The sequence below is a fragment of the Anolis carolinensis genome, chromosome 2 (assembly GCF_035594765.1).
Source record: "Anolis carolinensis isolate JA03-04 chromosome 2, rAnoCar3.1.pri, whole genome shotgun sequence".
NCBI classification, from domain to species: domain Eukaryota; kingdom Metazoa; phylum Chordata; class Lepidosauria; order Squamata; family Dactyloidae; genus Anolis; species Anolis carolinensis.
The window spans coordinates 112,225,733-112,251,345 of record NC_085842.1 but is presented as its reverse complement, the minus strand read 5'-3'; the positions used below and the strand labels follow the sequence as shown (position 1 = coordinate 112,251,345).

Genomic DNA, 25,613 nt, shown 5'->3' with positions numbered 1-25,613 from the left:
TGGGATTGTAGCTGCCTTGAGTCCCCATGGAGAGAAAGGCAGGGTATAAAGAGAGTAAACAAAATAAATACATAAATAAATAAATGATCTCAATAGGTGGGCAGCAAGAGTGTTGAACTTCACGAGGGCAAGAAAAGGAATATTGACATTCATTATCTTTTAAATTTCAGCTGGCTCTCTAGATCACAGATTTTTTAAAAATGGCTAGTTTTTACTGTGTGTTTTGCTGAATTTTTACAGAGAGAGAACTGAACTGAACTTCTCTAGTTATGACTATGATAGATATTAAATGTGGCTGTTTCTGAATTTTTCAAGGTGCATATCTCCATGATGGCCTTTAAAAAGGTTGAAAAAGCCATTTCTGTACCTCTGAGGTAAAGCAGGGGATGGAAGTCTATTTTTTAAAGAGTGATCGAGTCTTGAATTTTTTGGGGCAATACATTTTCTTTATCTATACTTCCTTGTTAAAAGAAAATCCTTTTGCATTTGGACATGTTTTTGGGTTGTCTAGTCACATCCTTAACCATACCCCCTTGGCCATGTCTTTATGTTCTTTGACCACAGTCTGACACATTCACTCAAGTCTCTTGTTTTCATAGGTGAATTGTAGGAGGGCATATGTACCTATTGATCTCATTACCTTCTCCTTATCCTGGCAAATAATAGCTTTGGTTTTAAAAAAAACTGAGAAAATCCCACTGACTGCTATTCACAGTCCTAGCTGGATTGTTGTCTCAACTGCCACTTCCAAAAAAATAATGTGAGCTACTGGGATGCATTCATAAATGTCCATTATGGTGCATAGTTTGACCTGCATGTGCACTTGGATAAGAAGTGATCTTCTTCCTTGATGTCATGGGATTCTTTACTGTTGGGATTCTTTCTCAAATCAATTCCCCAGTATATTATTTAGCCCTTGCTGAAAAGACTACTTTTTATATTTACATAGCTAATTGTTCTTACTCATGCAAACACAATCAGTATACAATTTGGAAAACAGTTTGTACAAATGATTATTCAGCATATGTTAATGTAAGGCTTTAAGTTTGGACCTACACCAAGGCTCAGAGACCATTTTTGTCACACTCAGCACTTGACAGGATGCCTTGGCATGGTTGCTTGTAACTGAAAGGGGAGTTTTGAGTAACCAATTTTGCATGTGATTATTTTTGCTCTTTTGGTGTGTTCAAAGCAATTTTACTGTGCCCCAAAATATTATTTTGGGCTGGAAAAGGTATGTTTTCAGCTAAAAAATGTGGTTTTTTCACTGGAAATTGTGTGTTTTCAGTTGGAAAATTATTTTAATTGTTTTGGGAGTTTGAGGGGGGCTGGGGACAAGGATTCCACAAGATAATTCTTGCCCCCTAAGCTGTATCAGACATCAGAACAATTCCCACCCCACAACTTTCTAATAGGCAAGATTTGGACTATCTGCCATAGTCTGCTTATTTCTTCTGGTTCAATTGCTCCTAATAGGTGTCTTCCTATTACAGGGCTATAATTATGTACAGTATCATCAGAATACTTGGCTCTTGGATTAATAAAACACTCAAACACAATAAACAGGCCCCTTTCCTCAGGACTCTACATTTTGAAGTGTTGCTAACCTATACTTTCTGCCATATCTCATAGGAAAGAGAAGCCTTTATAAAGTCTAGTTTGGTTCTTTCAGACTTAGAAAAAGGAAAATTCTTCAAATACTTAAAGGAAAAGGAAATGTATTCTAATTCAGATACTCTTTTTTGTTAATATGGAAAATGAAACACACAGAGACATGGGCACTTCAATCCATTCCTTATCTCTAGCAGTGTTCATCCAACTACTGTGACCAAGGGTTTCGATGCTCCCTGTACAAAATATCAACAGACAAATGCTGGATTCTCAAAATCACAATGATGCTGATAAGGAGTTTCTAGATATAATGTATGATTCCCTTAAACTGTAAATTGTAAGCCTTTGTAATATGAAGAACAGTGGGAGATAAAAATGTAACACTTAAAGACGGGTGGGAATTGTGAAGTGTTCCATATGTTGTTGAACTGCAGCTCCCAGGAGCCAGCATTGCCAATGGAGATGCAATCCAACAACCTCTGGATAGATGATTACCATGCCTAGTTTAAAAGACAGGAAGACATTCCCTAAATTCCTAGAGGCATTTTCAAGAAAAGCTCCTTTAGCTCAGGGCTAAGAATCATGCTGAACATCAGATGTTACTTGACTGCAGCTCCTAGGAGCCCTACCTAGCACAGTCAAGGTCAAGGAATGCTGTGAATTGCAGTCTAATAATATCTGGAGGGCCAAACAATTCCAAACTCTGCTTTAACTTGTTTAACATTCTGATGTTACTTGTCAGCTGCCCTTAGATATATTGATACTGAAGAGGATGTAAATATTTCATCAATAATTAACACAATGTAACAAAATTTGACAAAAATTATGTTCCTGGTTTGAAAGTGTTATTTCCTGTTTAATTGTGCAGTACTTGCTTTGAAAGTAATTGTTATACTTCAGAAACTTTGTTTTTGTGGCTGCCATTTTTAACCTTTCAATGTGCCATTTTAGACTTTTGTGCAGACCGCAAAAATAAAGTTTTTGCAGTTTAATAAACTTTTTTTTCATGTTTTTATCATAGAACCAGTTAGGAGCTGACATTTATAACCCAGAAACAAACAGAAAATGTGTCACATAGCGTAATCAATAATACACCACATTTGTAGATTTCACTTTTGCTGATTTGATTATTTGATTAATATGTTTTCTCTAAGCATTTCTAAGTCCTCCAGCACAACTCTATGGTCAACTATAGAGTCGAACTGGAGGACCTGAGATTCCTAGAGAGAACACTTCTTCAGGCATTTATAGGTCTTCCAGAATGATATCATTGGAGGTTGACCCCGGAGTCATACTGGAGCACTTATAGATTCCTAGAGAGGTGTTATCTCGGGTAAAAACAAGTTTTTTATTAACTGTTTTTCTACCTTCACAGGAGTCCTGTGCCCCTAACCCTAGTGAATATGGAGGGAAGACTATTACTTTGATTTAGCGGGCATGCTATATATTCTCGGCCAACACACTCAGCTTTCCATCTATAGTAGATACCTTACTCATGGTAAATTACTCTTATATGTTGAATTCAGAGAAGACATCTAAGGAGCCACTGATAGTTTGTTGCAAAACAGCCCATGGGAAATTACTGTTGTTCCCCCCTGCCTCCCCTCCCCCATATTCTTAAAGGACTTCCAACTCTCCATCCCATCTGTTTTGGAAATGCAGGCTCTCTTGACATATGGTGGGATTCAGCAAGGCAGCTCCCAAGAGGCAGCAGCCCACTATTTCTTGCATTGCAAATCACTTTGAAAGTGACAGGGGTTAAGGCAACAAAATTCCCATGCAATCCTTATATCAAATTCTTCAGCTTCTAATGTTATAATATTCAGCTATATGGCTGGTAAAAGGAAGAGGCAATCCTCATTGCTCAGCTGCCTTTTAATAGAAATTAATGGTCTTCACGAAAGATAATCCATTATGAAATATAGTCCTTGTGCAGAGCTAGGAGGTGTTCAGACACTGAAGGCATATAAAAGTCAATCCTGTTTTATGGTGACAGGATCCTGCTTGAGTGCTAGTTAATAATGGACTTATTTACAGAGGCAGAGGAAGTTGTATCCCTATGTCAAGATTATGGTATTCCATGTAATCATTGTCACAGATTCTCCTCACCTATCTTTGCTACACAGCAACTGTGCTGCTTCCTGAGTTTACTTATTGATAATGGTCAGCAGAGGCGGTCCACCGGCGAGGCCAATTAGGCGCTCACCTGTGGCGCAAAACTACCGGGGATGCAGTTGAGGCTCCCCCGCGTGCGCACAGTGCTGCCGCAGTTGCTACTGTGTCCATTGGCCAGGCCAGGCTGAAGGAAGGCCTGAAGGCTGGCGGCGAGCCCAGGCCCATTGCCCAAAATGTGTGTGCAGGGCTTCAATTGCCCGCATGGATGGGTGGCTGGCGGGCCTTCAACCGGCTGGAGAGTGCACCTGCCACCCGGAAGGCGGGCCCACGCCAGCATGCACCTGCCCGCCCTGCGTGCCGGTGTGTGCCACCGCTTCCGCCGCTGCCAGCAAGGGAAGTGGGGGTTATTTTTCAGTGACTGGTTTGTGTGTGTGTGTGTGGGGGGGGGGGTGCCAAAATTCTGTTCGCCTACTACTAAAAATGATCTAGGGCCGGTTCTGATGGTCAAGATATGAAATCTGCCTGCTCACTCACCTCAGTGCTGTTTGCCCTCAACAAGTATTAAAAATGGATGGAACCCCAAGCTGGATAGCACAACACCATGTGACTTTCAGCTGAGGCTCTGCCCTCAACCGGGGTGAAAGTGTCACTGGACGCTTTCCCCACAGCACGTTAGGATTCCCGTGTTGTGCTGGCTCCAATGGTGTCCGCACAGGGCCTCGCTGGGAGGGCGGTGTTTTCCCCATGTGATGGAATAAGTGTCACATAGAGGGAGCTGCACACGAGGTGACAGATTTACCCCACTGCCTCAATGCCAAGTGAAGCGGGATGCTTCACCTGGCCTTTGTGATGAGGCCCTAAAGGCAGTTTCTCTCAATGGGCCCTTTCTGCTTCTGAGGCTTGCAGCTGGCAGGTCACCCCAGGTCATACTCCTAAAGTCCTGTGAATTGGGAGAACCACCAATAGTACGAGATTGCCAGTCAGTGCAGTGTAGTGGGTTGTGGTTTGGATGAAGACTCCGGAAAGGGGTGCATAATTAAGGCATCACAAACAGAAACACCCTAGAAAGTATAACCAGTTGAAGGAAATGGCAAACCTCTTCTGAACAAATCTTGCCAAGAAACAAATTGTGATAGCTTCACTTTAGGGTTGCCATTAGACAAAAATGACAACCACTACTACCACCAAAACAACAAGCTAGTCTCAAATTATAATATTATGGTTTCTTCTTTATGTCACAGGGGTAGGTGGGGTTGTAAGGACCTCTGTTTTCTTTGAACACCACAATTTTGTAGTCCTCTGTAGATCTTTTAAGTGGTTAATAAAACTGTAACCTATTTTATTAAAGTGCATAAATTTGTATTCAAGTATTGAAAAGATGAAGGAGTTTTGTGGCACTTTTAAGAATATCTGATTAATTTCTGCATAAAAGTTCCATCGACCCCAGTTCACTTCTTCAGATGCATGGAGTGAAGTTCCAGTAGGCAGACATATTATAAAAAGCCAGGGAGGGGAGTGTAAAATATAATAGATATGCAAAACTTGTTGACATGGTGGTCAGGTGAAAAGTATAGTCTCAATGCTGCTGTAAAGAGTAGTTAAAAAGACAAACATGTTTGAACAGGTTTTGCATATAAGAATGGATAGGAACATAATAACAGACAAAGGTCACTATCTTGAAAAACATAGATAAGCAGGTAATTATATATATGGTAGATAAAAGTCTTTGTTTTGTAGGTATGCTGCTTTGGTACCGGATGCAGAAAAAGAGAGGCAAAAAAACTAACCAGGAGATTTGTTGAGACACAACAGCAATGAAAACCAGCACACTAATATGTGTAATGTGCTTAGAAGCCATGATCTCTTTTCAAATCTTTGCTGAAGTACTCCTACTGTGTTCACTCAGGGAAACACTGTCCAAAATCTGTAACTGCAAAGCCAAACTCTGGCAAGGTTCATCATGCAGTGGTTGAACATATGGGGCTGTGGAGGTAGAAGGTTATTATTTCAATCCTTGGCATCTCTAGTTAAAAGGATTACAGGTAGCAAGCATATCTCAAAAGTCCTTATAGGCCGCTGTCAAACAAAAAGATACTGAGCCACGTGGGGCTAGTGGTTCAACTCATTATAAAATATCTTGGTACATTCCCCTTCAGGATAAATACTTCCCCTCACTTCCACTTTAATTATGTCTGGACAGGACATTTGTACCTTCTAAGAATGTTCTGGGAACAGGCACAAAGGAAGACAGTGGAGTTATGATTAGCAACCTATTGCAAAAGAATAATAGATTTAAAAACCAAGCCTTCATGACTCTCAGGTCATTCTCATACTTCATTATGGACAAAGGACAAATTCTAGGGTGTGATAATAAAAACAAACCCATGCTCATAGGATTCAGTTGTTCTCAATAGGCCACACTAACTTCAATAGGAAAAAAGTAAGCAGCAATTGTCTTTGGGAGAATGCTACTCTAATCATGGTTCCTGAGAGACAGCTCTTTGTTAAATGAATAATATTTGGTCTCATAATCAACATGGTATTTATCTGTGATTCCAGAAGTTACCATGCTTAAGATTTGTGAGGTTCCACTTTGTACTGTTTATATGTATAACACTCGCAAGAGTGAAATAAGTATTTTGAACATAATGGCTGACATTCTGTTAATGACATATGCACACATAAATCTTGCTATTTGCCATGGAGCAACAGACGTTATCTGCTGACAGTGGTGAAACTTGAGACGCAAATACAGCAATGTTGCACAATGCTGTGCCCTAAATATTGTACCCAGTGCATTTCACAACAGCCCCAGCCATTGACAAATATTATGTAATGTTGCCAGTCTGCATTGGGTTTTTATGCTGCTAGTGCAGCTTATCTTCATGTGTGGTTGTTTAGCTTATGCTGAAGGGATGCTGAATTCCAGCCAATATGCAAACCTGTTCCCATGTTGCTGCTACTACTAAACAACAATATTTTCATGTTCTCAACAGAGGCAATGGGTCTGTATCTGCCTTATGTGTTTTGAGAAATGAGGAAAAGGAGGGGGAATAAAGATAGTCCTGTTCTACTCTTCATTTCTGCAGAAGCTGCTGATAAGGGTCATCAGCCCAAGAGGTCAAGTAACTCATTTTCTTATCTGCTTTTAGTCCAGTGCTAGCAAAGTCTGCTAAACCAGCCTGTACTTTTATTAGCTTTTAGCTGATAACAGAAGTTGGCTGCCTGAAGAATGGTCACTGAACAGTAGAGTTAACTTATCAGAAGATGCACAGGCAGGTTCAGGACTCTGAGACAAGTGAATAAAACATAAATTTCCTAGGAAGTGCCATTGAAAAACAACTTGTATAAAATCATAAAGGATACCACCTAGGTTGCCCTTTAGCAGATAACCAGGATACCTCAGCAATTACTCAACTCACAAACAGCAGATATTTGCTTTGCGAACATAAGTTTTAGGAAAGCCTAAGCTGTATAAATGATGAAGAAAAGCAACACCTCCTCAAAAGTGAGATAGTTTCAACAAATTTTCTATAGAGGCTGAAGTGAATCAGCAGAGAAAATGTACAGTTTGTTAAGAAAATGTGCGTCAACCTTCACCAGTGGACCTCTGGTTTCCTTAAGACCATCACCCCTTGTTTTTGACCCTCAATAATTATGTTTTATCCGTATGACTTTTCCAACGCAACTCTCCAACTCCAATAAGAGAACAGTGTCAGAAGGTGCATCTACACTTTGCAAGTATACAGTTTGACACCACTTTAACTGCCATGGCCCAATGCTATTGAGTCCTGTAATTTGCAGTTTTGAGAGGCACCACTATACGTTGGCAATTAAGGCAAAAGGTCTTGGAAAGCTACAACTCCCGTGATCCCATAACATTGAGCCATGGCAGCTAAAGTGGTGTCAAACTGCGTACATTCTGCAGTGTAGATGCATTCTTTAATATGGTTCTCTAACTGAGGCTGGGAAGTGTAGGGCTGGGGAGACATACTGGTAAAACATAAATTACTTTGCATAATAACTATACATAACACATAACAGTCCAACAATTATACATTACTTTCTATGTAATCCCTTGCCAAGGAAAAGTATGCTTTGAATAACCTCTGTATAACAAAACAGAGCCAACGTAAATAGCAAATTAATTTTCATGCACTTGGTAAACAGAGATCTTGGTATCTCGGCACATAGTATCTTGTTAGAAGGAAAGAAGTGATATAAGGTAATGAATAATAATACATTAACCGTAGTGGAAGGGTAGGATCTTTTACAGGATTACCAACTGCATGAGCAGAACTTATAGTTGTTCATGCATCAGACTGTCATCAACTGAATAAGTGACCTACAACCTTATCCTCCTTCATCTGAAAGCACAATCTGTAGATGATGGGGGAAACAGATTTGCAAAAAAATCCAATATTTTACCACCTAATCTTTCAGACCAGATAAACTCAGTAACAACAACCCAACAATTTGGCTTTCGGTGCTATGGCTTAACTGACTTACATTAACAACTCCTACAACAGGCTCAGAGCTAAATTATATGTTGCACACAACTGAAAGGAACGAAGTCCTGATGGAAAGCAAGCCTTGGAAGCACGAAAGGCAAGCAAATATTAACTTAATAATTTCCCTGGCATTTTTTTACTCACCATCTCCAAGCTGCTTTTCCTTTTTAAAAAAGTCCCCCCCTCCCCGCCATAAACAAAACAGAAAGGAAGATCAGGGCTGTGTAATGCTTTTTATTGGACCTATTGGGTGGTTTGCCAGTAGATACAACTTCTGAGATATTGTGGAATGTTTAAGCACATTTCAAGTTGTCGGATAATTTTAAATGTGTTTCAAATGGTACCAAATCAGTCTTCAGGAACATATGGTGTTGTTAAAAGGCTTGGCAAGAAAGAGCATTGGAGGCATAGAAAAAGTGCTCCCCAGCCGGTAGAACATATGAAAATACTATATGAGTAAGGAAGTGGTATGTGAATGACACATCTCAGTGGATCTCTACAAAATGCACTTTGTTTGTAATAACTACCTGTGACATTTGTGACTGAGTGTGCATTGAATGGGAAACATGTGAGAGTGAACATTAACCATGTCAACAATCCTACATTTTTGTGAGCTGTTATGTACCTTTTAAAGCGACAAAGCAAACTTCATACAAAATACAGGGTGAGCATCCCTTACCTAGAATTCCAAAATCAGTGTCCATATGCATGGGTGAAATCGTGACACCTTTGCTTGCTGATGGTTCAACGTACCATCTTTGTTTCATGTAGAATTATTTAAAATATTATCTAAAATTATCTTCAGGCTATGTGTATAAAATGCCTATGAAATATAAATACACTGTGTGCTTAGACTTGGATCCTATCTACATAATATCTTATTATATACATACCATATTTCTTGAATTGTAAGACACTATTGTTTGTAATATACAACCTAATTTCAGTACAACCGCCACCAACAAAAACACATTAAGACACACCTGTGATTCTAAGACACAATCCATTTTAGAGATGTTTATCTAGGAAAAAAATGAATCTTAGAATTGAATACAGTATAATCAGATATAGGTATTCCAAAATCTCAAAAAAAATAAATAAATCTGAAATCCAAAACACTTCTGAATCCAATCATTTCAGATAAGGGATACTTAATGAATGAATATGGATGCCAAAGCATCTGTGCCAACAAGAACTCACCTGTCATTAAAATATATGGAGAGCACTGCTGGCTTAGACTAAAGGCCTACCTAGTCCAGCATTTATTCATTAGACAGCTAAATGCCTTTGGCTGCAAGAGGACCAAACATCAACTCTGCTCATCACATTGCACTCCCCAACAACTGAAAATACAAAGTCATTTTGCCTCTGATATTGCCCTATTGATTAATTCCATAGAGCTTTTAGTAATTCTTATGCACAATATATCTATGGGTTACATCTAACATCAGTGTTCACACATACAAGTCAATCCCATTATGGAAACTGTAATGTTCCTGAAAATGACTTGTATGAATATCTGAAAAAAGATGGTTACTGTTCTTCTTTTGACAGTATTTTGGTAGATGCTTGGGGCACATTTCCAGGAAGAAAACCTGCAATACTTGGAAGAGGCATGTTTGATAAGGGACACAATTTCTTCCTATATCATATCTTTGTTTCTCCCAACATCCTTTTCTTCACCCTTAGGCCTTCCTTGCTCTCACAGAGTTAATAATTTTCAATTCATTTTACAACCCACTGCATAGCAGACCATAGCAGTATGCTCTAACCTTACATTTTGATTACTACGGCACCATCTCTAGCAACAATGAAGGAAAATGCAGGAGTCACATTGTACTGGCAGAAGATGGTTTTTTAAAAAAAAAGAAGTGAAGGGAATGAAGCGGAATAGCCAGCAATGAAAAATATGTAGGAATTTCTGATCAGCAAAAAAGAAGAGGGTGGTGAGGTGGAAGAAGCAATTATAGTGGAATTTAGCAAGGATGCCAGAATGAATATCTTGCACACAGGTCTCTCTCCTTTCCCTCTCCTGCCATTCTTTCTTCTAATGCCAAGGCAGTTGGAGTCTGGCCCTTTGCCCTTCATCCACTGAAAAAGTGCCTTAATTAACATGCAGGTGCATTTATTGCTTGCTGGCATTTGAAGCAAGTGCTTATTATTCAGTAACAAATTTTATTACTTTCCTACCTGCTTTTTGAATGGAGTAGCAAAACATAAAATGGTGAATCTAATTTCACATTTTGAGTGGGGCACAACCAGCCTGCCCTGCACGATGTATCCATGAAGAACAAGGTCTGAGCCAGACATCAAAAGCAAATGGCTTTGGAAGTGTTTTGCGTTATTAACAAATGCCCCAGCCACATTTTCTACTTAGTTTATACCTTCCATTCTTTCAAAAATACATCTAGGGACTAAATTGCAAGATTGTTGTGCAGAAGAAAGGATAACCTTGCTGGGGGTCTATTGGCCTTTTTTAAAAAAAAGGGAAATATACTCTAGAATCTTAATGACATATTAGGGACACACACAGCCATTTTCTTTACAAAAAGCCAAAAGGACAATCTCAAAATTCTACAACTAAGTAAAAAATGTCATAACCAATGGTGGGGAAGGGAATTACATGATTCTTTTGATCACTAATATATTATAGACTAGAAGCGGGGAAACTCTAATTCTCTGATATTATGAGTTTCAAATCCCATCAGAGATTGCCATATTCTGCCAATAGTAAGGGGTTATAGGAGTTGAAGAACAAACCAGATAGAAAATGAACGAACTCCCACTACACTATGGGGCAGCACTATAAGCTAATATAGTCCTTAAATACAATGCCATATTGTATGCGTGTGTGCATTTCTCAGGAACAAAATATTGTCTAAATGTTGAGAAAAATAGGTATAGCCTTACATCAAGATATCTTAATGTTGACACACTGTAGATCCCATTCAGGATAAAGCTAAGCTATACATAATATAATACATACATGTCACAGAACAACTGACCAATTATTCCCATTTACTAACATCCTCTGCATCCCACTCTTGGGGATGATAGTTTTGTGAGGATGCTCAAAAGGGCGTTCTCTCTAATGACACCCTGGTTATGGGTCCTTTCCCCATTATGCCTTTAGAGCATTAATAAGCTGGAACATGTCGAGAGAAGTTCAACCAAAATGGTTAAAAATCTTCAGGAGATGTATGTTTAACCGGGAGAAGAGAACGCTAAGGAGTGACACGACAGCCATGTTTTAAATAAAGAATTAGGAAGGATGTCACATTGAAGATGGAGCAGATTTATTTTCTGAAAAGTTTAGAACTAGGCACCCTGATTTCCATAAGAAGAGATTCCACCAGAGGAGATTTCACCTAAATATTAGAAATAACTTTCTGATGGTAAGGAATGTTCAACAGTAGAATTTTCTGCCTAGGAGTGTAGTGGTGTCTTCTTCTGTGGAAGTCTTTAAACAAAGGCAGGGTGGGCATCTGTTGAGAGTGCTTTGAATGTGTCTTCTTGCATGGCGGAATAGAGTTGGGCTGGATGGATTCTAGTGTTTTATGGTCCCGTCCTACAAAATCCTGGAAGTGGCTCTGAGCAAACAACAAACCCCAGGATTCCATAGGAGGCAGTCAGGAAAGTTAAGGTGGAATGATAGCACTGTATTTCTGTAGTGTGAAAGGGCCCATTGAATGCTTTTTCTCTTTTGAAGTTTTATTTCAGCACCAAGTTATAACATGGCTTTTTATTGAAACATTAGTGGAAATCTAATGATTTTATCCAATTTGTACATGTCTTCTTTTGTTACATAATTTAATATATTTCTAAACTGTATTGTTTTACATTTTGAGTTGCTTGAACTTTTAGAAATTAATGCCATATACCACCTTGAGATCTTTGTATAAATAGTGGTATATGTATATTTTAAAATATATGAAAAAGTATAGGACAGGGGGACTATATCTTCACTCATGCTGGACACATAGCATTTCATAAATTATCCAAAATAGAATCTTTGTTCCATATGGTCCCCCCCCCCCCCCGGTTTGCTTGTTTTACCTTACCTTTTCTTTTGCTTCATTAGGCCAAAGGCAAACTTATTTAGGGGTATTATCCCCCTCCCCCGCCCTCACATCCTTGGAAATTATTACATAGTTTCTCAATGGCAACTGAGATTTCAATTAATATAGGGAACAAGCAGAAAATGCTGAACAGCCATCTTGCCTTTGGCTTAGTCTTACCTATAAAATAAAGAATGGCAGACCACTTCATTAACCAGTTTGTCTCATAGTATAAACATTTCCCATCATCATTTGACAGGAACTGTGACCTCTTTCTGAATTTAATTTAGGGGGGTTAATGATTTGATAGTTGATTAATGTGGCAACTAAATGATGGAGAAATACTGTATCTCTGGAGCAGGATCTGAGTCATCTGGTTGGTAAAAAGTTTGGTAGTAAATTAATTCGAGAGTTGATTTAGGTGCTCTGAAGGTGGAGTATAATGTAATTGAAGAATTTATTAGCTTGGGAAATTAATTGGCTTATCATCTCTGTAATGTAAATATTAGTAATTAATTTGCACATCAGCACCTGGAACATTTAATGCATATCTACTCTTATTCTCTTTTTTAATGGCAATTCATTACAGTATTCCTGAGTTTTGTTTGAGGAATACCAGAATGGATACCAGAATGGGTGGATGCTCAAGCCCCATTACATACACTGACGTAGTAAAATGGTGTCCCTTACATAAAATCGTAAAAAAGGTTTGCTTTTTTGAAAATATTTTCAAGCCACGTATGGTGGAATCAGTCGATGGATATGGAAGGCTGATGGCATTTACAATGAATTTCAGCAGGTCCTGAATGACTGTTATGGATCAGATAATCACTTGGAGGAACTTTTCTGTTCTTTCCCCCCCAACCTACCAGGACTCTATTGTAAGAAGGGATACCTCAGTATAGCTGCATGGTCAAAGCTTCTTCTGGCCCTGCTTCAGGCTCCATTACATGTGTGGGAATCATGTGGTTCTCTAGATGTCGATGGGCTACAACTCCTAGCATATGTCAACATTTGCTATGATGGGGGTTGCAGTCTTGCAACATTTAGAGGGCTACCTGACTCCGTCCGGCTTAGGGGTTACATTAAGGAGTTAATTCATCCATAAGAGAAATCAACATTATAGGGCAACCTATATATAAGGGTAACATGCAACAAAATCATAACTTCGCTCTTAGCAATAGTGCTCCCATTTAGGGTTCTAGCTTGCTAGTAAGAATATTTAAGGACCTCTTCATATGGCCCTTTTGGACTGTGCCATTTTGCCTTTTGGGCCATCTTGTGGCGCTCCACATGATCTCCCTCCTTCCCCCATCATACGCACCCCCCACCCATCAGATGGGAGAAAGGACAGCAACAGGGGCAACCCAGTTTGCCCCATCACCCTTTTTTCCATTATACAGGAAAAATGAAAGGAAAGTGCGAGTAGCTCAGTCAGAACTACCTAAACACAATGTTCTCCCTATGGTGGTGGAGGCGCTTGCCCTCCATTTTGGGAGGAATGTAGGCGGGGCCTGCCGAGTGTCATCTGATGATGCTCGGCAGTCCCCGTCCAGGCCCGGCCAAAAGTGGCAAAACAGGACGATTTTAGCTCCATGTGAAGAGGTCCTAGGAAAATTGGGGAACTTCACTCCATCCATAATGTTTTCCATTTTCCTTTTCTTACTGATATTACATATTGTGATTGAACTAGAAACTCATAACATGGAGGTCCCAACAGCAGGGGGTTTCACCAGGCAGTGTGGTAAATCTATTGGGCAACAGGGGAAACTGTCGCCCTGTGCTCTGCATTGCCTGCATCACCAATGTCCCATCACACGGGGAAAAGCGTTGTCACCCAGCTTCTCCCAGCAGGTTCTGTGGCTGAAGTTACAAACACCTGTTGCCACTGCCAAAACTAGGCAAGTGTGAAGAGGTTTCTGGGCTCCATCCTAGGATGCTTCCAGAACAGAGCCAGGATGGAGCCCTGTCAGAAGTAGCCCTGTGTCATATGATGGACTCTGGTGGCTCCATCCTTGCAGCATCCTAGGACATTGCAAAAAATAAACGTGACAAGTTCTATTCAGTTATCATTTAGTTGGGAGTGAGGATTATTGTTTTAGAGTTGGATTTTTATATAGATTTTTCTACAAAAGTATTGTTACCCTGAGCATGTTGGTGCTGATTTCTGGCTCTCAGATTCAAACTAGATATTAAGGAGAATCAGTCTTTCACAATGGGGCTTCTTCAGAGATGTGTGTATCAACTAATAGTTTTGCATTAACCTTTCATGCACCAGTTACAAAATAAAGAATGCTAAATGGGAGCTGGACAGGGGGAGTGTGACCCTGCTGGTTCTCCTGGACATCTCTGCGGCTTTCGATACCATCGACCATGGTATCCTTCTGGGGAGGCTCTCCGGGATGGGGCTCGGGGGCACGGTTCTGCTGTGGCTCCAGTCCTTCCTGGAGGGTCGTTCCCAGATGGTGAAGCTGGGGGACACCTGCTCGGACCCCTGGCCATTGACCTGTGGGGTTCCGCAGGGGTCTATTTTATCCCCCATGCTATTTAACATCTATATGAAACCGCTGGGAGAGGTCATCCGGAGTTTTGGAGGGCGTTGCCATCTCTACGCAGATGACACGCAAATCCACTATTCCTTTCCACCTGACTCCAAGGAAGCCCCTCGGGTGCTGAACCAGTGCCTGGCCGCTGTGGCGGACTGGATGAGGAGGAACAAGCTGAGGATCAATCCTGACAAGACAGAGGCCCTCCTGGTCAATCGTGCGTCGGATTGGGGTATTGGGTGGCAACCTGTGCTGGATGGGGTTGCACTCCCCCTGAAACCACAGGTCCGCAGTTTGGGGGTCCTCCTGGATTCAGCGTTGACGCTTGAAGCACAGGTGTCGGCGGTGGCCGAGAGGGCTTTCGCACAACTCAAACTTGTGCGCCAACTGCGACCATACCTCGTGAAGTCTGATTTGACCACGGTGGTCCATGCCTTAGTTACCTCTAGACTGGACTACTGTAATGCGCTCTACGTGGGGCTTCCCTTGAAGACGGCCCGGAAATTACAATTGGTCCAACGCTCGGCAGCCAGATTAATAACGGGGGCGAGTTACAGGGAGAGATCCACTCCCCTGTTTAAGGAGCTCCACTGGCTGCCATTCATTTTCCGGTCCCAATTCAAGGTGCAGACTATCATCTATAAAGCCCTAAACAGTTTGGGACCCACCTACCTCCGTGACCGTATTTCCTTTCATAAACCTGCCCGATCTTTACGATCATCCGGGGAGGCCCTTTTAGCACCACTGTCTTTATCCCAGGCCCGCCTTGTGAGTACAAGGGAGAGGGCCTTTTCTGCTGTGGCCCCCCGATTGTGGAACTCACTACCTACTGAAATTAGGCAAGCTCCCACGCTGTTAGCTTTTAGGAAAGACTTGAAAACATGGCTCTTCCGCTGTGCCTTTGGTGAGTAACTTCTGTTATTTCTGTGTGACTCCCACCCCGAACATCTATCCTCTAGATTACCCCACTTCCATATGTCCCTGCCCGCAGTGGAGTACCCCTATGTCCCTCTCACCCCAGGTTTTATCTTTGTGTTCACGTGGCCTGCCCTTGTTTTACTGTTTTTTTTTATTTCTTGATGTTGATGCATTTATTGTATTTTTAATGGTGCTATGTTATGTTGTTTTATATTTTGTTATATTGTATTGCTCTGGGCATGGCCCCATGTTAGCCGCCCCGAGTCCCCGTTGGGGAGATGGTGGCGGGGTATAAATAAAGTTTTATTATTATTATTATTATTATTATTATTATTATTATTATTATAAATGCAAAATAATGAGGTGTGGAAAGGCAAGTCCTATCACAAACTCCATACAACACTTTCAGTCTTGCCATACATGCTGCCAGAATTGTCGCGGATTGCGACAATCCCAAGGAACATGGGGACATGTTGCACCATAATATCTATAATAATTTCTTTCATGTGGTTCTGCTTTCCTTTTAAGTCATTCTCCCACATGTGTCTCTGAGCGTCTATATTCAAACACCTAAAGCCAAACTTTCTTTCACAAAGTTTAATTTAGTTTCTTCTCTTCTGCCATTATATGGAATAATGAAACAAGACCTTTGCCTCAAAGAAAAGAGTGAAAACATAGAAACTCCAGTCTAGAATATTTTCCAAACTGACTGACACCAATGCAGAATGAGCAGCTGCCACAGGAAAAGCCAGAAGAAGCAAAGTAGTTTTGGGTATCACTTTTTTAGGGAGTTACTGTCATTTCAGGGAGTTACTGTCAAAGCTTCATCTTTTGCAGTGTGGCATACTGGGGCAGAGAGCACAGGTTGACTTTCAGGGAGTGAAATGACAGCCTTATCTATCTACTTTGTCAATTCTCCCCTCCCAGTCACACAGAATGAACATAGCTGCTTTGGACATATTCCATATACAGATTGCTCAGAGTAACATGCAGGATGATTTATACTTCCTCCTTAATCTATCTCCCATTAATAAAATGTAGAATTCTGAAGTCCTCTGTAGAATGAACTGGAAGGCAGAACTATGAATTATAGTAATGCCTTCTTTCTCTCCACTCCGGATTCACCTCACTTTAGTCTAGCATCTTTCATTGTAATTATAGCATGCATGCCTTCAATTTAGCCAAAAGCAGCCAGATAAGTGTTTTATGTTAATGTCTGAGTACCAGCAGAAAATATGCTTGTATCTCATCTGCTTTATTTTTTAAAAAATAATTCTTAAAAAATAAATTATGGACTTTTTCCTTTTAAAATCCCTGTGGATGAGTCAGGCATGTTTCAGATACACGTGATGTGCTATCATGCTGAGGCTAAGCAGGGTCCTTCCATATCACTCATACTCTGATGCCACTTTAACTGCCATGGCTGCATCTCATGGACTCTTGGGATTTATAGTTCAATCAGAGGTATGAGAGGAACTCTCTGGATGAGATTTTTAAGGCTCTTCCTTAAACTTTGAATCTTAAGGTTCCATAGAATGTTCCCATGGCAGTTAAACTGGCATCATAGCACCATTGTGGTGTAGTGGGAAAGAGCTCCAGGTCTAGTTCAGATCTGCACTAGAATGGGAGACAGCGTGTGAACATTCCTTTTTGGACAAACAATAGAATATAAATGCGATAAAGCACATGACTATACACACACCATATTGGACCCCTGTGAAGAAATAATGGGCATAGTAACAACAGTACACTATTACATAGAGAAGGTTGGGGCCTCATTTATGTGCAGCTGGAGGCTCATAATGTCTGCTAAAGGAGACTTTAGTCCAGTACATCTTACTTCCTATGAGATGTGTAAAGGAGTGGTGGTTTTTAATGAGGCCAGTTTTGCCTGCTTGCCCTTCATAGTGCTTATGAGTACCTTTTATACCTCATTATCATTAGCAATTTATTCATTTAAGTCAGTGACATCAGTATACAAGAGACTTGTTTTCCTTGTGTCTCCTAAAGTGGCCCTTCGTTTGCTATGGCTGCAAAGAAGGTACAATCTGGGGGCATCTGAGTGTTATGGCCATTGTATCCACAGCGGTTTAATTCTGTGACCTTTTGCAGATTCTATAAAACTTGGACAGTCATGTTCCATATTATTAAATTGCAACAATGAGGACATGCATGCTTCAGGGTGTCTGTGCTCACATTGATACTATTTGATAACATGGGCATGACAATCCATGATTGGTGGAAATGGATCTGGAGTGGCCCAATGTATATGTTTTAAAGTTGTATTACTTACAATTCTCTGTGTTTTGTTGTTATCATGTATCCTGCAGTCCAGGAGCAGCATTACTGCAGTTATCTAAATTATGTAGATGATCTCCACAGATGATCTTGGCTCTAAGCAATGGAAAATACACACTCACACTACTTGGCCTTTGCCAGGATGATGGGAGAAATCTTGAAAGTCCCCTTGAGACAGTTGGTGCTTTGCAACTTGAGTATCAAACCACCATTTCTCAGCATCTTCATCTGTCTCCTTTCCTCAGTACAGCTGGGAGAAGCGATGTGACAGATGGCAGAGTGGCACAAAGAATTTTAATCAGGAAACAAATGGTTGTTTTCAAGAGACCACCCTTGGGATCCTTGAGCCAAAGGCAGAGATAATGGAGGCACAGCTGGTGTTAATTAAACACAAGACCTGCCAAGGCCAAAGATTAAGAAATTACGAGTTATCACCCTTCCTCTTGAAAGCAGGAGCTTCCGACAGCAAGGATGAGATTAAACCAAACGTGCTGACTGGCTTGTCATGCATTTTTTCTGAAACTGAGAGGACTAGAAAACTGAGCTCTAATTTGAAAGAAAAGCTGAAATGTAGCAATAGTATTTTGATAGAGTAATCATTTTACAGTAACCAGCACTGGCGATGTGCATTATGCTCCTAAAAACCTCTCTTTCTGGGTTGTTGTGTGTTTTCCGGGCTGTATGGCCATGTTCTAGAAATATTCTCTCCTGACGTTTTGCCCACATCTATGGCAGCCATCCTGAGAGGTTGTGAGGTATGGAGAAACTCAGCAAGGAAGGTTTATATATATCTGTGGGAAGTCCAGGGTGAGGGAAGAACTCTCGTCAGTTGGAGGCCAGCGTGAATGTTACAGTTAATCACCCTAATTTGTATTGAATGTCTTATTCTACTGGCTACTTTCTTTCTGGGGGCATCCTTTGTTAGCTGCCCCTAGTTCCCATGTCTCAGAGTGTTGCTTCTTATTTACTGTTCTGATTTTTGAGTTTTTAAAATACTGGTAGCCAGATTTTGTTCATTTTCATAGTTTCCTCCTTTCTGTTGAAGTTGTCCACATGTTTGTGAATTTCAATGGCTTCTCTGTGTAGTCTGACATGATAGTTATTGGAGTGGTCAAGCATTTCTGTGTTCTCAAATAATATACTGTGTCCAGGTTGGGTCATCAGGTGCTCCGCTATAGCCGATTTCTCTGGTTGAGTTAGTCTGCAGTGCCTTTCATGTTCTTTGACTCGTGTTTGGGTGCTGCGTTTGGTGGTCCCTATGTAGACTTGTCCACAGCTGCATGGTATATGGTAGACTCCTGCCATAGATGCGGACGAAACGTCAGGAGATAATATTTCTAGAACATGGTCATACAGCCCAGAAAACACACAACAACCCTGTGATCCCAACCATGAAAGCCTTCGACAACACCTCTCTTTCTGTCTGGAAAGTACAGTAGATCCCAGTCAATATGCCTGTCAGACATACAGTATATTTACATCAGCGCCTTGAAGATGATGACATAAACTTGACCTTGCATAATACTAATACATTTCCTGGCCCTTAGTGCCTCTTATTTCCCAAACCAGCCTTGAATCTAATCCCTCTTAAATAAAGATAGGGAACGGCTTTCCCCATCTGGGTTCTTATAGCAGGATGTACCTCCTGAGAATCAGCTCCAGAAGTGACCAAATGCCCGTTTTCAGTTTATGCTTCCATGGTTTTTGGCTGATTTGAGTTCAGGCAAAGAGTTTTGAGATGTTTTACATATTTTTATCAATCTAACAAATGTTTGAGACTTTTAGAAACAATTTTTATAATTTTGTAATTGGGAAAAGGGTTCAGAGGGTTTTGTATATGAGGTTTCAAAGGAATTGGGGGCTTCATGTAGACTATATCCTTAAGCTAGTAGAGCAGCTTGTTAAAGACATCATTAATAAAAGCTGAGACACACATGACTCTGAATTAGGCCATTAATTTACTGGTTGAAGTACTGAACTCAGACTCCAGGAAACCAGGATTCAGTCTCCCACTCAACCACGAATAGCTGCTGGTTGATCTTAGGCAAATCATATTCTCTCAGCCTTAAAAGAGCACACTGGTTTCAGTATCGACTAGAGTTCTGGAAACTCTGGTTCGAATCCCCACTAGGCCATGGACACCCACTGGGTAACTTTGGTTGTATTCTTTCTGTCTCCAAGGAAGGCAAAGGAAAAACCATTTGAACAAAGGCACACAACAACAATATAGGTGAAAAGAAACCCCAGTGAAAAAGTGAGAAGGCTTAAGATGTGCTTCTATTCCTTTAGTGAGTCACACCCAACTTTCACTCAAGTATTATCCATTTTTATTTATGTTTATTTGATACATGAATAAATAGTTCCAAACATACAACTAGAAGATAGTAAGTTAGAAACAAACATGCATAAATAGGATTCCAGCAAATGCTTACGAGTTTGCATGTCAACCACAGGCAAATGAAACTGCAAAGACACACTGTCTCTTGAATTATTCTGGAATCATAGGGTGTAAGTAAATGGTGGTTGTTTATGTGAGCCTTGCCCCAAAGGTTGGTCTGCAAATTGCCCTGGATACTGTGCATGCATCCTGAAAGCCAAACCAGAAGCTATCTTGATAAATGAGTAGACAACAGCTGGGAATCATATGCAACTCCCCTATATGTTGGACTGTAATTCCCAGCATTCCTCACCATTCACTATGCTGGCCAGGACTATTGGGACTTGATGTCTAACAACAATTGGAAGGCCATATGATCTACAACTTTGGTATAGACCCATTTTTTTGTTAAAATATTTATACCCTGCCATATATCAAGAAATCATGCAGAGGCACACAAATAGCATTTTAAACAGGTTAAAACAGTAAGATAATGTGCATATGCTAAAACATATTAATATTGAGAGCTCCCAGGTTCTCCAATAACATCTTAACCACTTTAGCCCCACTGGTCAGTCTGGGCATGATCCACAAATACTTGCCTGTAGCAAGTTGGGATTTGATCTCACATACTTGTCTATCTGCATGACCTGATCTTCAGTTGCAAGCAGACTGTTGCTGGGTTATGGCACCTCTGCAAGACTTTGCCATAGTCCTCAGCAGGTCTTATACCAACAAGACGACTTTGATGAGGCAAACAATGTTGTGCTCCATCTTGCCTCTTTACAGTGAACTTCTCTGTACTTTCTTGCAACTCAATGTATGCAGTAGCTGTTGGTGCCTCGTTCCAAGATAAGAAGATAGGGACCCCTTGCTTTTAGTGATTGTATACAGAAGAGCCTATATACCCTAAAAGCACCAGATTCCATTTTATCTCAGAGGGATAAGCACGGTCAGCCCTGGTTAGTACTTAGTTGAGAGACCACCAATAAATACCAAGTGCAGTAGACTCTATTTCAGACAAAGGAACTGGCAAAACCACAACTGAGTCTTCCTTGACTAAGAAACACCTACCAAATTCATGAGGTTGCTAAAGGTCAACAAGTGACTTGAAAAGCATAAACACACAGAGGAGGAAATTTCAGTACTGACTGCATGGCAAGCAATACCTGCTTAAATTCCTTTCCAGTTTTCACCCTATTTCCACCATCCAAAACCAAAAGTAGGGGAAATGAAGAGTGCTATCTAAAGAGATTCCAGGTACATTTTCACTCAAAGCTATACCAAAACTTTGAAATTGATTTCCTCCTTTAACTTGAAACCATTTCTGACTGTACAATCCCTCCCCCTGCCGAAACATTGGCAGAAGCAGCTTCTACATCACCACACCCTTTTAAAAATCAAAAGCAAAGTTTTGGTTTATCAACTCAACAGCTGATTATTAAAGTAAAAAACCAACCTTTCAAAAGAGCCCATTCCACGAAGCTGGCACCAACATGGTCAGTCTCAGGCTATGCTGTTGGGAAAACTGGCAGTTCCCTGTTCATCCAAGGACAGAAAACAATTTACTTGGTCCACACCCCAATCTTAGGAATGCATTGAAGGCCAAACACCTCTTGGGTGCCTCCAGGAGGTGAGCTTCCTCATTTATCTCTCAGGCAGCTGGAATTATGAGCAAGCAATCAGAACAGGGTCAGGCAGTTTCTGGATGTTGCTGGATTGCAATGCTCATTATACCTCACCACCACTTCACGAAATAGGATTGGTGGAAGTTTCAGTCCAATAATATCTAGAGCAGTGGTTCTCAACCAGTGGGTCCCCAGATGTTTTGGCCTTCAACTCCCAAAAATCATCACAGATGGTAAACTGGCTGGAATTTCTGGGAGTTGTGGGCCAAAACACCTGGGGATCCATAGGTTGAGAACCACTGATCTGCTGCTGCTGCTCAGTCGTTTAGTCGTCTCCGACTCTTCGTGACCTCATGGACCAGTCCACGCCAGGGCTCCCTGTCGGCCGTCACCACCCCCAGTTCCTTCAAGGTCAAGCCAGTCACTTCAAGGATACCATCCATCCATCTTGCCCTTGGTCGGCCTCTCTTCCTTTTTCCTTCCATTTTTCCCAGCATCGTGATCTTTTCCAAGCTTTCCTGTCAAGTTGCATATCTATGATGTAGAAGCATTAGAGGTTTCTTCTTCCTCTTACGGCCTTTTCCTGGCAGAACTCTTGTATATTTAAGATTGACAGGAAATGCAGATGTTTATTAGTTGAAGCTCTTTCTTACATAGGACCTTGCTTATTGAACTTTATGCAGATTTATGTTAAAAGCTCAAGAGCCCTGCCAGAAAATCACTGGCAACCCTTGCTAGGTCTGAGGTTCTAATTTACAACTCACCCAGAATTTTATAATCCACTCCAAATTCAAGTTACCATCTGAACTCTGCTCCTTGATCTGCTTTCTTTTTAACATTAGTGCCTCACGCTATCCCAACCCACAAATGCATTGCTAAAAAGAATCAGCTACCATTAATTTCCTTTGTATTATATCTGGGCTAATTGGTGCCTAGAGCTCTTTCATCCAGGCACAGAAGAAATAACAAGGCCTTTCAAATGGATCTGCTAGGAAAGGGCAATGGTATCCAACTGAGAATTATGTAGGTGGAAAGGCAGGACCTGCATTCATTTATTTTTTTTCTTTATCCCTGAGAAGGCACATTCAGGTAGAATGGCTATGTACTGCAGGAGGCTGGCCTTTAGAAAAGACCCGCTGCTGTTTTTTTTTTTTTTAAAAAAAAATTGTATGAATGTGCTTGAACTACTATGATTATTACTGCATTTTCTGTCTGCATACCCAGAAGTGACCCTGTAGTAACTTAAGTATTGTCTTCTTCCACCACCCTTCCACTTTCTTCTGCAAAAGAGGTGGGGAACTTGAGTTCTTCAAAGGTTAATTAATAAACCCTTCCATTATTCTGTGTGCTGGCCAGGTCTCCAAGTTGGTAGAACTGGAGTCCAGCAGCACCTGCAGGGCAATACAGGTTCCTCACTAATGTTCTAAACTGCTGAAATAAGTAAATATATCTTTAATTATGATGAATTATCTAAATGAGCAAAAAATGCTAACCACAGCTAACATAGTAAATATGCATGGCTTGCTATATAATTACTGACTTTTGTGAAATGCATTTTCATGCTGCATATGCCAGTTGTGAGAGACCAGTAGTATCATCATCAACAGTCTGGCTACTAACACTTTGCTATGTTTTCTTTTCATTATCCCAAACATTCCTTTCCTATATTCTGTCTGATACAGTTGTGGATTTTCCTATATAGGCGTTGTGTGCAGTAAAATTGTCAATTCTAGTCTGTTATATTTCCATGGATTCAGTTTAAGAAAAGGACTAATATATAGTTTTAATCTTATGATTATCCAGTCATTCCAACACTTTTGCTGGTTTCATCCTCATGGTTTTAATTATTCACCCCTGCCTACCAAAGTTGAGGCTAATCTGTGAACATTCATATGGCAGCCCCTCCTCGGGCAGTGAGAGATTGCTGCCCATGCCATGTTTGGCTCCCAAAGATCAAGTAGCCATGTGAAAATTCAAATGGCAGCCCCTTCCTCAGGAACTGTGAGGAGACAAGTGATCATTGCTTGTGCCAAACCCAGCTCCTGAAAATGGAGTTGCTACCATTCACATGGCAGCCCAGTCCACAGGGAGCTGTTTAGGAGTTGGGCATGTTTCTGCTTAGCATGGTACCTCCCTTCCTTTGCCTGTGTGAAACAGACACTCACAGCATGCAGAAAAAGAAGGACCTGTCTCTGTGTGTCATTTTACATACCCGCACATCTGACTAATCTTCCTCTTTCTGTGTGCTGTGAGTGTCTGCTTTGCCCAGGAAAAGTAAGAGAGGTTCCAGTGGAAACAGAAACACGTGGAACTCAAGAAGAGGAAAAGGGAGCCAGATCTTCAGTGTAAGTGATGTCGCTGATGCGACAGGTTGGTTCCATATTCTATTCCTCTTTGTTGACTGTTTCTGTTTCACTTAGTACCTCCATTCTGTGCCTGGGTGAAACAGATGCATGTGACATGCAGGAAGAGGAAAAGGAGCAGAGACCTGCAGGGTAGGTCAAGTGGCACATGTGGTTTGTGACTCCTCTCTTCCCCTGGGACTTGTAGTTTCCTGTCCTTGTTGTTGTGTGCCTTCAAGTTGTCTCCAATTTATAGTGACCCCAAGGCAAACTGTCATGGGGGTTTCTGGGCCTGAGAATATGTGATTCACCTAAGGTCATCCAGTGGATGTCCATGATTGTGTGGGGCTTTTTGATTATCAATCAGGAATCTCCTCTGGTGTCTCTGACCAAACTACAAAACCCAAGAATCCACAGGTTGCAGCCAAAGCAGTTAAAGATATAATTGTTCCATTTGAAAGTTTCCCAGATTGGACTGTTGTGATATGGTCTATGTTCCTGGAAAACAGTCCCAATACTACAAGAGAATGCTTCGGCAGACAAAATTACTTCACTTCCATATTTGTTACATTAGCTGCCTATGACCGTATTTACTATATTTATAATGTGCCATCAACTGTATGTGCAACTCAATTTTGAAGGTGTATATTTTAAAATAAGGATTTGCGGTCCAATGATACAGGTATAACGTGGCAGATAGCATGAATGAGGCCAGTTGGGAAGCTACATTCCTCTGTCACATCAAAGCTGGTGAATTTGCCACCCTTGTGTGGTTCCCAACTGACTTCATTCATGAGTCTTCAACCCCTTCCCCCAGTTTTGAAAGCCTCATGAACTGTGCAGGACTGAGCCTCTGGGGATGTGGGAGGCAAAAGACCCCAAAAGCACATGGGAAGCAATATGCATGGCCAGAGGGAGGCAGCGAGGGCAACACTTCCTGCTCCTTGGGCCAGAGAGGCCTGAAAGCCCTGCACCATGTCTGGGCTATGTGGCAGGAATGACTGGGCTGCCAGCTGGGGATTCCTCCTTCAGGCATCACAGAGCCCTGAAGCTGCTACCAGGAACAGCTTCTTTCCCCTCTGACTCTCTATCTGGGTTCCTCCAGGCCTTTTCGCACAGGTGGGTTTATATGCACCATTCTGACATAGAATCAAATGAATGCATACCTCAATTTGGCAATGTAATTTAGCCAAAAGAGGTTCAATTTAG

General features: G+C 41.1%; 1 protein-coding gene and 1 long non-coding RNA gene across 4 annotated transcripts in view; one reads left to right on the top strand and one right to left on the bottom strand.

Annotated features, from left to right (window-relative positions):
* sh3rf2 (SH3 domain containing ring finger 2) overlaps window positions 1–25,613 on the bottom strand; it is a 102,804-nt gene that overhangs the window by 15,449 nt on the left and 61,742 nt on the right. The window lies entirely within an intron of this gene.
* The window catches only part of LOC134296187 (uncharacterized), a 64,177-nt gene that overhangs the window by 22,452 nt on the left and 16,112 nt on the right, over window positions 1–25,613 (top strand). The gene's annotated exons all lie outside the window — the stretch shown is intronic.